This window comes from Triturus cristatus, chromosome 7, assembly GCF_964204655.1.
Source record: "Triturus cristatus chromosome 7, aTriCri1.1, whole genome shotgun sequence".
Lineage (NCBI taxonomy): Eukaryota > Metazoa > Chordata > Amphibia > Caudata > Salamandridae > Triturus > Triturus cristatus.
The window spans coordinates 347,700,911-347,714,473 of NC_140590.1; positions in this window are offsets into that span (position 1 = coordinate 347,700,911).

Below are 13,563 nucleotides of genomic sequence, written 5' to 3' on the forward strand. Positions count from 1 at the left end.
AATAGGTCTCGCCCTCGTTTAAGTTAAAGCAATTCTGTTTGTAATTAAGTGGCTTTTTAGCTTTGCTTCTATTAGTGTTTTTCAAACTTTCATGTACATAACATGCATATGTATGCATATATGTATATGTATGCATGCATTTATTTTTGTATTTGTATAGATATGCAGATTATATATGTTTATATATGTGTGTATATCTATATACACATACATATATATAAATGCATATGCATATTTATGCATATATATATGTGCATATGTGTGCATGTAGAGAGAGGTAGAGGTGTAGACGTAGAGGTGTAGAGGTAAAGAGGTAGAAGTAGAGAGGTAGAGAGTAGTAGAGAGAGAGGTAGAGAGGTAGAGAGTAGAGAGTGAGTAATAGAGAGTAGAGAGTGAGTAGTAGAGAGTAGTAGAGAATAATAAAGAGAGTAGCAGAGAGTGAGTAGTAGAGAGTAGTAGAGTGAGTAGTAGAGAGTGAGTAGTAGAGATTAGTAGAGAGTAGTAGAAAGTGAGTAGTAGAGTGAGTAGTAGAGAGTAGTAGAGAGTGAGTAGTAGAGAGTAGTAGAGAGTGAGTAGTAGAGAGTGAGTAGTAGAGAGTAGTAGAGCGTGAGTAGTAGAGAGTGAGTAGCAGAGAGAGAGTAGTAGAGAGCAGTAGAGAGTGAGCAGTAGAATGAGTAGTAGAGATTAGTAGAGAGAGAGTAGTAGAGAGTGAGTAGTAGAGAGTAGTAGAGAGCGAGTAGTAGAGAGTGAGTAGTAGAGTTAGTAGTAGAGAGTAGTAGAGAGTGAGTAGTAGAGAGTAGTAGCGAGTGAGTAGTAGAGAGTGAGTAGTAGAGAGAGTAGTAGAGAGCAATAGAGTAGTAGAGAGTGAGTAGTAGAGAGTGAGTAGTAGAGAGTAGTAGAGTAGTAGAGAGTGAGTAGTAGAAAGTAGTAGAGAGTGAGTAGTAGAGTGAGTAGTAGAGAGTAGTAGAGAGTGAGTAGTAGAGTGAGTAGTAGAGAGTAGTAGAGAGCGAGTAGTAGAGAGCAAGTAGTAGAGAGTGTGTAGTAGAGAGTGAGTAGTAGAGAGTAGTAGAGAGTGAGAAGTAGAAAGAGTAGTAGAGAGCAGTAGAGAGTGAGAAGTAGAGAGAGTATTAGAGAGTGAGTAGTAGAGAGCGAGTAGTAGAGAGCAAGTAGTAGAGAGTGTGTAGAGAGTGAGTAGTAGAGAGTAGTAGAGAGTGAGAAGTAGAAAGAGTAGTAGAGAGTAGTAGAGAGTGAGAAGTAGAGAGAGTAGTAGAGAGTAGTAGAAAGTGAGTAGTAGAGAGTAGTTGAGAGGGAGTAGTAGAGAGGGAGTAGTAGAGAGTGAGTATTAGAGAGAGAGTAGTAGAGAGTGAGTCGTAGAGAGTAGTAGAGTAGTAGAGAGTGAGTAGTAGAGAGTGAGTGGTAGAGAGTAGTAGAGAGTAGTAGAGAGTAGTAGAGTGAGTAGTAGAGAGTAGTAGAGAGTGAGTAGTTGAGAGAGTAGTAGAGAGTAGAAGAGTAGTAGATAGTGAGTAGTAGAGAGTGAGTAGTAGAGAGTGAGTAGTAGAGAGTAGTAGAGAGCGACTAGTAGAGAGTGAGTAGTGGAGAGTGAGTAGTAGAGAGTAGTAGGGAGCGAGTAGTAGGGAGCGAGTAGTAGAGAGTGAGTAGGAGAGAGTGAGTAGAAGAGAGAGAGGATAGTAGAGAGAGAGTAGTAGAGAGTAGTAGAGTGAGTAGTAGAGAGTGAGAAGTAGAGAGAGAGTAGTAGAGGGTGGTAGAGAGTGAGTAGTAAAGTAGTAGAGAGTGAGTGGTAGAGAGTAGTAGAGTGAGTAGTAGAGAGTATTAGAGAGTGATTAGTAGAGAGTGAGTAGTAGAGAGTGAGTAGTAGAGAGTAGTAGTAGAGAGTAGTAGAGAGTACTAGAGAGTGAGTAGTAGAGAGTAGTAGAGTAGTAGAGAGTGAGTAGGAGAGAGTGAGTAGTAGAGAGTAAGTAGTAGAGAGTAGTAGTAGAGAGTAGTAGAGAGTAGTAGAGAGTGAGTAGTAGAGAGTAGTAGAGAGTGAGTAGTAGAGAGAGAGTAGTAGAGGGTAGTAGAGAGTCAGTAGTAGAGAGAGAGTAGTAGAGAGTAGTAGAGTAGTAGAGAGTAGTCAGTCAGTGTCAGTCAGTGTCAGTCGGTCAGTGTCAGCCAATCAGCGTCAGTGTCAGTCAGTCAGTCAGTGTCAGTCAATAGGTGTCAGTCAATCAGTGTCAGTCAGTCAGTGTCAGTCAGTCAATCAGTGTCAGTCATTGTCAGTCAGTCAGTGTCAGTCAATCAGTGTCAGTCAGTGTCAGTCAATCATTGTCAGTCAGTGTCAATCAGTCAGTGTCAGACAGTCAGAGTCAGTCAGTCAGTGTCAGCTAGAGCAGCTCTCCTGACCTGGTTCTCTGGCTCTAAAACAGCTCTGCTGACCTGGTTCTCTCCCTATAAAGCAACTCTGCTGACCTGGTTTCTCTGGCTCTACAGCAGGTCTGCTGACCTGGTTCTCTGGCTCTAGAGCAGCTCTGTTGATCTAGTTCTTAGGCCACAGAGCGCTCTGCTGATCTGGTTCTCTGGCTCTACAACAGCTCTGGTGATCTGGTTCTCTGGCTCTAAAGCAGCTCTGCTGACCCTGTTCTATGGCTCTAAAGCAGTAGTAGAGAGTAGTTGAGAGGGAGTAGTAGAGAGGGAGTAGTAGAGAGTGAGTCGTAGAGAGTAGTAGAGTAGTAGAGAGTGAGTAGTAGAGAGTGAGTGGTAGAGAGTAGTAGAGAGTAGTAGAGAGTAGTAGAGTGAGTAGTAGAGAGTAGTAGAGAGTGAGTAGTTGAGAGAGTGGTAGAGAGTAGAAGAGTAGTAGATAGTGAGTAGTAGAGAGTGAGTAGTAGAGAGTGAGTAGTAGAGAGTAGTAGAGAGCGACTAGTAGAGAGTGAGTAGTGGAGAGTGAGTAGTAGAGAGTAGTAGGGAGCGAGTAGTAGGGAGCGAGTAGTAGAGAGTGAGTAGGAGAGAGTGAGTAGAAGAGAGAGAGAATAGTAGAGAGAGAGTAGTAGAGAGTAGTAGAGTGAGTAGTAGAGAGTGAGAAGTAGAGAGAGAGTAGTAGAGGGTGGTAGAGAGTGAGTAGTAAAGTAGTAGAGAGTGAGTGGTAGAGAGTAGTAGAGTGAGTAGTAGAGAGTATTAGAGAGTGATTAGTAGAGAGTGAGTAGTAGAGAGTGAGTAGTAGAGAGTGAGTAGTAGAGAGTAGTAGAGAGTACTAGAGAGTGAGTAGTAGAGAGTAGTAGAGTAGTAGAGAGTGAGTAGGAGAGAGTGAGTAGTAGAGAGTAAGTAGTAGAGAGTAGTAGTAGAGAGTAGTAGAGAGTAGTAGAGAGTGAGTAGTAGAGAGTAGTAGAGAGTGAGTAGTAGAGAGAGAGTAGTAGAGAGTAGTAGAGAGTCAGTAGTAGAGAGAGAGTAGTAGAGAGTAGTAGAGAGTGAGTAGTAGAGTAGTAGAGAGTAGTCAGTCAGTGTCAGTCAGTGTCAGTCAGTCAGTGTCAGCCAATCAGCGTCAGTGTCAGTCAGTCAGTCAGTGTCAGTCAATAGGTGTCAGTCAATCAGTGTCAGTCAGTCAGTGTCAGTCAATCAGTGTCAGTCAGTCAATCAGTGTCAGTCATTGTCAGTCAGTCAGTGTCAGTCAATCAGTGTCAGTCAGTGTCAGTCAATCATTGTCAGTCAGTGTCAATCAGTCAGTGTCAGACAGTCAGAGTCAGTCAGTCAGTGTCAGCTAGAGCAGCTCTCCTGACCTGGTTCTCTGGCTCTAAAACAGCTCTGCTGACCTGGTTCTCTCCCTATAAAGCAACTCTGCTGACCTGGTTTCTCTGGCTCTACAGCAGGTCTGCTGACCTGGTTCTCTGGCTCTAGAGCAGCTCTGTTGATCTAGTTCTTAGGCCACAGAGCGCTCTGCTGATCTGGTTCTCTGGCTCTACAACATCTCTGGTGATCTGGTTCTCTGGCTCTAAAGCAGCTCTGCTGACCCTGTTCTATGGCTCTAAAGCAGTTCTGCTGACATGGTTCTCTGGCTCTAGAGCAGCTCTGCTGACCTGGTTCTCTTCCTCTAGAGCAGCTCTGCTGACCTGGTTCTCTCCCTCTAAAGCAACTCTACTGACCTGGTTTCAATGGCTCTACAGCAGCTCTGCTGATCTGGTTCTCTGGCTCTAGAGCAGCTCTGCTGACCTGGTTCTTAGGCTCCAGAGCAGCTCTGCTGACCTGGTTCTCTGGCTCTAAAGCAGCTCTGCTGACCTGGTTCTGTGGCTCTAAAGCAGCTCTGCTGACTTGGTTCTCTGGCTCTAGAGCAGCTCTGCTGACCTGGTTCTCTGGCTCTAAAGCAGCTCTGCTGACCTGGTTCTCTGGCTCTAGAGCAGCTCTGCTGACCTGCTTCTCTGACTCTAAAGCAGCTCTGCTGACCTGGTTCTCTGTCTCTAAAGCAGCTCTGCTGACCTGGTTCTCTGGCTCTAAAGCAGCTCTGCTGACCTGGTTCTCTGGCTCTAAAGCAGCTCTGCTGACTTGGTTCTCTGGCTCTAGAGCAGCTCTGCTGACCTGGTTCTCTGGCTCTAAAGCAGCTCTGCTGACCTGGTTCTCTGGCTCTAGAGCAGATCTGCTGACTTGGTTCTCTGGCTCTAGAGCAGCTCTGCTGACCTGGTTCTCTGGCTCTAAAGCAGCTCTGCTGACCTGGTTCTCTCCCTCTAAAGCAGCTCTGCTGACCTGGTTCTCTGGCTCTAGAGCAGCTCTCCTGACCTAGTTCTTAGGCTCTAGAGCAGCTCTGCTGGCCTGGTACTCTGGCTCTACAACAGCTCTGCTGACCTGGTTCTCTGGCTCTAAAGCAGCTCTGCTGACCCGGTTCTATGGCTCTAAAGCAGTTCTGCTGACCTGGTTCTATGGCCCCAAAGCAGCTCTAATGACCTGGTTTCTCTGGCTCTACAGCAGCTCTGCTGACCTGGTTCTCTGTCTCTAGAGCAGCTCTACTGACCTGGTTCTTAGGCTCTAGAGCAGCTCTGCTGACCTGGTTCTCTGGTTCTAGAGCAGCTCTGCTGACCTGGTTCTTAGGCTCTAAAGCAGTTCTACTGACCTGGTTTCAATGGCTCTACAGCAGCTCTGCTGATCTGGTTCTCTGGCTCTAGAGCAGCTCTGCTGACCTGGTTCTTAGGCTCTAGAGCAGCTCTGCTGACCTGGTTCTCTGGCTCTAAAGCAGCTCTGCTGACCTGGTTCTATGGCTCTAAAGCAGCTCTGTTGACTTGGTTCTCTGGCTCTGGAGCAGCTCTACGGACCTGGTTCTCTGGCTCTAAAGCAACTCTGCTGACCTGGTTCTCTGGCTCTAAAGCAGCTCTGCTGGCCTGGTTCTCTGGCTCTAAAGCAGCTCTGCTGACCTGGTTCTCTCCCTCTAAAGCAGCTCTGCTGACCTGGTTTCTCTGGCTCTATAGCAGCTCTGCTGACCTGGTTCTCTGGCTCTAGAGGAGCTCTCCTGACCTAGTATTTAGGCTCTAGAGCAGCTCTGCTGACCTGGTTCTCTGGCTCTACAACAGCTCTGCTGACCTGGTTCTCTGGCTCTAAAGCAGCTCTGCCGACCCGGTTCTATGGCTCTAAAGCAGTTCTGCTGACCTGGTTCTATGGCCCTAAAGCAGCTCTACTGAGTTGGTTTCTCTGGCTCTACAGCAGCTCTGCTGACCTGGTTCTCTGGCTCTAGAGCAGCTCTGCTGACCTGGTTCTTAGGCTCTAGAGCAGCTCTGCTGACCTGGTTCTCTGGCTCTAAAGCAGCTCTGCTGACCTGGTTCTCTGGATCTAAAGCAGCTCTGCTGACCTGGTTCTCTGGCTCTAAAGCAGCTCTGCTGACCTCGTTCTCTGGCTCTAAAGCAGCTCTGCTGGCCTGGTTTCTCTGACTCTACAGCAGCTATGCTGACCTGGTTCTCTGGCTCTAGAGTAGCTCTCCTGACCTAGTTCTTAGGCTCTAGAGCAGTTCTGCTGACCTGGTTCTCTGGCTCTAAAGCAACCCTGCTGACCTGGTTGTCTGGCTCTAAAGCAGCTCTGCTGGCCTGGTTCTCTGGCTCTAAAGCAGCTCTGCTGACCTGGTTCTCTGGCTCTAAAGCAGTTCTGCTGACCTTGTTATCTGCCTCTAAAGCAGCTCTGCTGACCTGGTTCTATGGCTCTAAATCAGCTCTGCTGACCTGGTTCTCTGGCTCTAGAGCAGCTCTGCTGACCTGGCTCTCTGGCTCTAAAGCAGTTCTGCTGACCTGGTTCTCTCCCTCTAAAGCAGCTCTGCTGACCTGGTTCTCGGCCTCTAGAGCAGCTCTGCTGACCTGGGTCTCTGGCTCTAGGGCAGCTTTGCTGGCCTGGGTCTCTGGTTCAAGAGCAGCTCTGCTGACCTGCTTCTTAGGCTCTAGAGAAGCTCTGCTGACCTGGTTTCTCTGGCTCTACAGCAGCTCTGCTGACCTGGTTCTCTGCACTCACGATGCATGCACCGACTTCGCGAAAATATATTTAAAAATAATATAAGTTTATTATAAGTACAAATATATTATTTTTATGAATATCTTCGATAATCTCTTGCCCTAATATGTATATTAAAGACACATACATATCATTTTAGAACATAAATATTTTTTGCGGGAGTCGTGCACCCAGTGCGCCCCAGCACGTATATGACGTCACGCGGGACCTGCCACCGCGCAAGCTTATCGTACCCTAATGCGCATGTGTCGCAAATGCGCGGGAGCAGGAGTCGCGGACTGGTCGCATACCAATTGCGCACATCACGTAATATTAAATGTATACGATGTAACTGAAAGACACGCAACCGTCGCACAATAAAAAAATGAAAACAAAAAAAGTAATCAATATTTCAGTTTGAATTTTTTTAAAACTTTTTTTTGCAATTTTCAGAAAAATATATAATGTTATTTAATGAATAAAATATTTATAAATAAACAGTTAAAAAATTGTAGGTATAACTACCATCGCACTTAGAAATTAGCATTTAAAAAAGCTTTGAAATTCACTGACAAAAATATAGGTTTCAGAGACGTTATAGTTAGAAATTAGCATTTAAAAAACCTTAGAAATTCACAGAAAAAACCATAGGTTTCAGGGGTGTTACAGTTAGCTGGCCATTTCACTCTTACAAAACCATAGAAATTCCTCCGTTATAGTTAGTTCTGCTAGCTATAACTCGCGTGCCCGCAATGCACTGCTGATGATGTCACATATTGCATCATTCATGACATGGTCAGTGACATCACTGATGACATCTCAAATGACATCACTGATGACATCATCCACGTGACAATCTGATACACCTCATCATTCACTAGTATAACCTTTCATCACTCACTGTAAAAAACAGAGTACCATATTTGAAACCATTGACACACCAATACCAGTTACTACATACCTACTCCCTGATTCCTAAGTCTACACACACAACTACCCATTCAACAACAGAATCATTTATACATGCAGTCACTAATTAATAGAACACTATCAAATGCACTCATACATATATATAGACATTGACACATCAGCAGTCATCTTAGTCGGTTATGCAGTCATCCTACTCACTCATGAAAAAAATTAATGACACTTACATTTACTCACTTACACAATTATCCAACAACACCTCATTTATTCAAACACATAGTAACTCATAGTTAATATGTTAAGAAATCACCATTACAATTATACACTCATTCACATAGTTACTCTCACAATCACTGACTCTTACACATACTTATTTATATACACCAACTCTCACATACAATGCCTTTTATTTTTTTACTTTGTTGAAGATGTACAACTAAAACATATATTCGCTCACCAACACACAAATAAATACACTCAGTCACCCAAACAACTGTTTCCACCTGCACTCTTAACCCCTACAATGCTCATGACGAGCTGGACTCGTCATGGCACACAGTGGTCGTGCGCTCATGACAAGTCCAGCTCATCATGAAACATCGCTTGGGAAATCCATCCGGTGCGTGCACCAGAGGGATTCCCTTTATGCTAAAATAGCCTCGGGAGCTGGGGAAGAGCTTACCCAGCTCCGGAGGCCCCTTCCCCTGGTTTCCCTGAAATGACGATCGGCACGCATGTCGCGCTGACGTCCTTTCAGTGAAACAAAAACTCAAATGAGCCAAGAGGCTCATTTCGGTTTCAGTTTCTACGTGCTCAGTGGGCTATCTCAGCCCCCTGAGCACGTAGAAACTCAGGAGAGGTATCGTTGGAAAGGGGAGAATCTCCCCTTTCCAATGGTACCCCTCCCGAGCAGGGATCCACCCACTAGGCACCAGGGAGGGGGGAGCGGCCACTTGGGGAAGGGCCTTTGCTCCCACATAATTATTTTTGCACCATTAGTCTATCTGCCCCCCCGGGGGGTGGATGGTGCAGTAGCCCCCAATCTGCCCCCCCAGGGGGGTAGAAGCCCACTAGACACCAGGGATTTTGTTATAAGGTATTCATTAGGGGTGGGGCTTCCCAAAATGGGCATGCCTTGCCCCCACCCCACCGGCCACAAAATTAGTCTTTCTGCCCCCCCCCTGGGGGGCAGATGGGGCACTAGCCCCCAATCTGCCCCCCAGGGGGGCAGAAAGCTCACTAAACGCCAGGGATTTTGTTTTTGCACCATTTCTTTTTAGGGTGGGGGCTGCCCGAAATGGGCATGCCAATGCCCCCACCCCCCACCATTATTATAGCCTTTCTGCCCCCCCGAGGGGCAGAAAGCCCACTTGATCCCAGGGATTTTTTTTCGCAATTTTTTTTAGGGTGGGGCTGCCCGAAACGGGCACGCCAATGCCCCCACCCCCCACCACCATTACTGCCTTTCTGCCCCCCTGGGGGGTAAAAAGCCCACTAGATGTCAGGGTTAGTTTGGGGCAAATTTGAATTCGGGTGGGGACTGCACAAAATGGGAATGCCCATGCCCCACCCCCTCCCAAGCAAAAATTACTGCCTTCCAGCCCCCCCGGGGGGGAGATGGGGCAGTAGCTCCCAATCTGTCCCCGGGGGGGCAAAAACCCACTAGACGCCAGGGATTTTTTGGGGCAAATTTTTATTAGGGTGGGGGCATTGGCATGCCCGCTTTTGGCAACCCCCACCCTAATTAAAATTTGCCCCAAAAAATCGATGGCATCAAGTAGGCTTTCTGCTCCCCCTGGGGGCAGATGGGACATTAGCCGCCAATCTGCCCCCCCCGGGGGGCACAAAGCCCACTAGTCGTCAGGGATTTTTTTTAGGCAAATTTGAATTAGGTTGGGGGCTTCCCAAAACAGGCATGCCCATGCCCCCACCCCATCCCCTGCAAAAATGACAGCCTTCCTGCCCCCCCTGAGGGGCAGATGGGGCATTAGCCCCCAATATGCCCCCGGGGGCAAAAAGCCCCGTAGACGCCAGGGATTTTTTGGGCAAATTTTAATTAGGGGGGGGCATTGGCATGCCTGTTTTGAGCAGCCCCCACCCTAATTAAAGTTTCCCCTTAAAACTCCCTGGCATCTAGTGGACTTTTAGCCCCCCCTGGGGGGCAGATGGGGGCATTATCCTGCAATCTGCCCCGCCAGGGGAGCATAAAACCCTCTAGATGCCAGGGTTTTTTGGGGGCAAATTTGAATTAAAGTGGGGCAGCCCAAAATGGGCATGCCCATGCCCTCACCCCGCCCCCACAAAAATTACAGCCTTCCTGCCCCCCTGGGGACAGATGGGGCAGTAGCCCCCAATCTGCCACCCGGGGGGGCAAAAAGCCCACTAGACATCAGGGATTTTTGGGGGCAAATTTTTATTAGGGTGGGGGCATTGGCATTAAAATTTTCTCAAAAAAATCCCTGGCGTCTAGTAGGTTTTCTGCTCCCCCTGGGGGGCAGATGGGGGCATTAGCCCCAAATCTGCACCTCCGGGGGGGCAAAAAGCCCATTTGTTGGGAATTTTTTTAGGCAAATTTGTATTAGGGTGGGGGCAGCCCAAAACAGGCATGCCCATGGCCCCACCACCTCCCCCGCAAAAATGACAACCTTCCTGCCCCCCCGGGGGCAGATGGGGGCATTAGCCCCCAATATGCCCCCACAGGGGGCAAAAAGCCCAGTAGACGCCAGGGATTTTTTGGGCAAATTTTTATTAGGGTGGGGGCATTGGCATGCCCTTTTTGGGCAGCCCCCACCCTAATTAAAATTTGGCCAAAAAACTCCCTGGCGTCTAGTGGACTTTTAGACCCCCCTGGGGGGCAGATGGGGACAAAAAGCCCTCTAGATGCCAGGGTTTTTTAGGGGGTAAATTTGAATTAGAGTGGGGCAGCCCAAAACGGGCATGCCCATGCCCCCACCCCCTCCCCCGCAAAATTACAGCCTTCCTGCCCCCCCGGGGGCAGATGGGGCAGTAGCCCCCAATCTGCCCCCCCTGGGGGGGAAAAAGCCCACCAGACGCCAGGGATTTTTTTGGGCACATTTTTATTTGGGCTTCCCCACTCTAATTAAAATTTGCTAAAAAAATCCCTGGTGTCTAGTAGGCTTTCTGCCTCCCCGGGGGGCAGATGGGGGCCTTTGCCCCAATTTGCACCCCTAGGGTGTGCAAAAAGCCCACTAGTCGCCGGGGATTTTTTGGGCGCAAATTTGAATTAGAGTGGGGAAGCCCAAAACAGGCATGTCCATGCCCCCACCCCCTCCCCTGCAAAAATTGCAGCCTTTCTGCCCCCCCGGGGAGCAGGTGGGGCAGTAGCCACCAATCTGACCCCCGGGGGGGGCAAAAAGCCCACTAGACGCCAGGGATTTTTTGGGGAAAAGTTTTATTAGGGTGGCGGCATTGGCATGCCCGTTTTATGCAACCCCCACCCTAATTAAAATTTACTCTAAAAAATCCCTGGTGTCTAGTAGGCTTTCTGCCACCCCTGGGGGGCAGATGGGGGCATTAGCCCCCAATCTGCCCCGCCGGGGGGGCAAAAAGCCCTCTAGTCGCCGGGGTTTTTTTTGGGGCAAATTTGAATTAGGGTGGGGGCTGGCCAAAACAGGCATGCCCATGCCTCCACCCCCTCTCCTGTAAAAAGTACAGCCTTCCTGCCCCCCGGGGGGCAGATGGGGCATTAGCCGCCAACTTGCCCCCCGGGGGGGCAAAACGCCCAGTAGATGCCAGGGATTTGTTGGGCAAATTTTAATTAGGGTGGGGGCATTGGCATGCCTGTTTTGGGAAGCCCCCATCCTAATAGAAATTTGCCCAAAAAACTCCCTGGCATCTATTGGAATTTCAGCCCCCCCCTGGGGGGCAGATGGGGGCATTAGCCCCCAATGTGCCCCACCTGGCGGGGCAAAAAGCCCACTAGACGCCAAGGTTTTTTGGGGGACAAATTTGAATTAGAGTGGGGCTTCCCAAAACATGCATGCCCATGCCCCCACCCCCTAAACAAATAGCCAGTGTTTCTGCCCATCTTGGGGGCATATCAGGGCAACCCCACCCCCGATATGCCCCCCAGGGCGGCAGAAAGCAGACTAGGCATGGATTTGTTTTTAGCAATATGCCTACCTGTCGATTTTGGGCCCTAGCGCAGCCGGCACATAGGGAAACCTATCAAACCTGTACATTTTTAAAAACTAGACAGCCAGGGGAATCCAGGATGGGGTGACTTGACTGGCTCTCACCAGGTTTTGTTGCCCAGAATCCCTTGCAAAACTAAACATGTGTCCAAAAAAACACATTTTCCTCACATTTCTGTAGTGGAAAGTTCTGGAATCTGCGTGGATCCACAAAATTCCCACCACCCAGCGTTCCCCCAGGTCTCCCAGTAAAAATGGTGCCTCACTTGTGTGGGAGGCCCAAGTACCCGCGACAGGCAAGGGCCCAAAACGTATTGAGGCGACATCAAAATTGCCTATCACCAAACAACTTGGTTTTGCAAGGGAAGTCACCTGGGTTTTTGGCCCCGTGCTGGGCGGCCATCAAGGGAAACCTACCAAACCCACACATTTCTGAAAACTAGACACCCGGGGGATTCAGGGAGGTATGACTTGCGAGGATCTCCCAACGTTTCCTTACCCAGAATCCCCTGCAAACTTGGGGCCCGATTCACAGAACTAACTTAAGACAAAATCCTAAACTTACTACTTTTGGTATTCACAGAAGTTAGGATTTTGTCTTAAGTTTGTCTTAAGTCTGTCTTCAGTCTGTCTTAAGTTTGTCTTAAGTCTGTCTTAAGTCAGTCTTAAGTTTGTCTTAAGTTTGTCTTAAGTGAGGCACCGTTTTTATCGGGAGACCTAGGGGAATGCTGGGTGATGGGAAATTTGTGTGAGCCCGGTGATGCCACAACTTTCCCACACAAAAATGTGTGAAAAAAATGTTTTTTTCAGCTAAGATTTAGGTTTGCAGGGGATTCTGGGTAAGGAAACGTTGGGGGATCCGCGCAAGCCATACCTCCCTGGAAGCCCCCATGTGTCTAGTTTTCAGAAATGTGTGGGTTTGGTAGGTTTCCCTAGATAGCCGCCGAGCACGGGGCCAAAAACCCAGGTGACCCCCCTTGCAAAACCAGGTGGTTTTGAGATGGGCAATTTTGATGTCGCCTCACTACGTTTTGGGCCCTTGCCTGTCGCGGGTACTTGGGCCTCACACACAAGTGAGGCACCATTTTTATCGGGAGACCTGGGGGAATGCTGGGTGGTGGGAAATTTGTGTGAGCTCGGTGATGCCACAACTTTCCCACACAAAAATGTGTGAAAAAAAGTGATTCTTTCAGCTAAAATTGAGGTTTGCAGGGGATTCTGGGTAAGGAAACGTTGGGGGATCCACGCAAGCCATACCTCCCTGGAAGCCCTCGGTTGTCTAGTTTTTAGAAATGTGTGGGTTTGGTAGGTCTCCCTAGGTTCCTTCAGAACTAGGGTTCACAAACTAAAGCTAGGCACTTTGCCAAAAAAGGGTAATTTTTCACTGCGAAATTGAGGTGTGACCACATTGCATTTTGCGCCGTTTTCTGTCTCGGGCACTAGGCCAACCCACACAAGTGAGGTACCTTTTTTCTCCTAAGACTTTGGGGAACGCGGGGTGAGTGGAAAATTGTGGATCCATGCAGATTCCAGAACTTTCCACCACAGAAATGTGGGGAAAATGTGTTTTTTTTACAATTTGTTAGGATTGCAAAGGATTCTGGGTAACAGAACCTGGTGGGAGGCAGTCAAGTCACCCGATCCTGGATTCCCCTGGGTGTATAGTTTTAAAAAATGTATAGGTTTGCTAGGTTTCCCAAGGTGCCGGCAGAGCTAGGCTTAAAAAACTACAGCTAGGCACTTTGCCAAAAAAGGGTCATTTTTCACTGTGAAATTGAGGTGTGACCACGTTGCGTTTTGCGCCGTTTCCTGTCGCGGGCACTAGGCCGACCCGTACAAGTGAGGTACCATTTTCCTCGTAAGACTTTGGAGAACGCGGGGTGGGTGGAAATTTGTGGATCCATGCAGAATCCAGAACTTTCCTCCACAGAAATGTGGGGAAAATGTATTTATTTTGACAATTGTTTAGGTTTGCAAGGGATTCTGGGTAACAGACCCTGGTGGGAGGCAGTCAAGTCACCCCATCCTGGATTTCCCT